Source organism: Octopus bimaculoides, chromosome 15 (genome assembly GCF_001194135.2).
Source record: "Octopus bimaculoides isolate UCB-OBI-ISO-001 chromosome 15, ASM119413v2, whole genome shotgun sequence".
Lineage (NCBI taxonomy): Eukaryota > Metazoa > Mollusca > Cephalopoda > Octopoda > Octopodidae > Octopus > Octopus bimaculoides.
In genome coordinates this window covers 47,638,808-47,639,620 of record NC_068995.1, presented here as the reverse complement: position 1 = coordinate 47,639,620, position 813 = coordinate 47,638,808, and the positions used below count along the sequence as shown (strand labels likewise).

At 29.8% G+C, this 813-nt stretch overlaps 1 protein-coding gene across 1 annotated transcript in view; it reads left to right on the top strand.

Annotated features, from left to right (window-relative positions):
- LOC106875080 (3'-5' RNA helicase YTHDC2) overlaps nt 1-813 on the top strand; it is a 43,603-nt gene that overhangs the window by 37,947 nt on the left and 4,843 nt on the right. The gene's annotated exons all lie outside the window — the stretch shown is intronic.

Below are 813 nucleotides of genomic sequence, written 5' to 3'. Positions count from 1 at the left end.
ATATATAATATATATGTATATATGTGTGTCTGTATATATTTATATATATTCACATATATACACACGCGTATGTATATATGTGTGTCTGAATATATTTATATATATTCACATATATACACACACGTATGTATGTATGTATGTATGTATATACTAATTTTTATATATATATATATATATATGTATGTGTATATATTGATATATATATATATATGTATATATTAATATATATGTATATATATTTCTATATATGCACACACACGCTCACACACTTTTTCATTATCCCCGGTTGTAGCTTATTTAACTTAACTTGGTGACGCCTTGAGAAAGGCATGAACATCACAGCTTAACTTTTCCACAGACAGATGATATGCATGTATGTATGTATGTATGATTCTATTATGCTGACATGTGTAGGTGGGCTTTGTGCCTTTCAAATCCAGCTTTGCTCCCTCATTCAGACAGCTTTATTCTTTAAACCCCCACACATGTTTGTTATATTTAAAACAGACATGTATTGAGACACCCTTCTCTGTGTGCATCCGTGTTTGTGTATGCATATGTGCATATATGGGTGTCTATACATTCATATATGTATATACACACATTTGCATTCATACACTTGTATGTGCGCATAGATATATATATATATATATATATATATATATATATATATGCGTACGTACACACACATGTGATGTAGGATTTTCATAACTATTTCCATTCCTTTCTTTTTTTTGTCTTTTATACCCCATTTTCCTTACATTCTCTCCATTCTCTGTACGCCAACCATTTAGATCTACAACCACCATATGG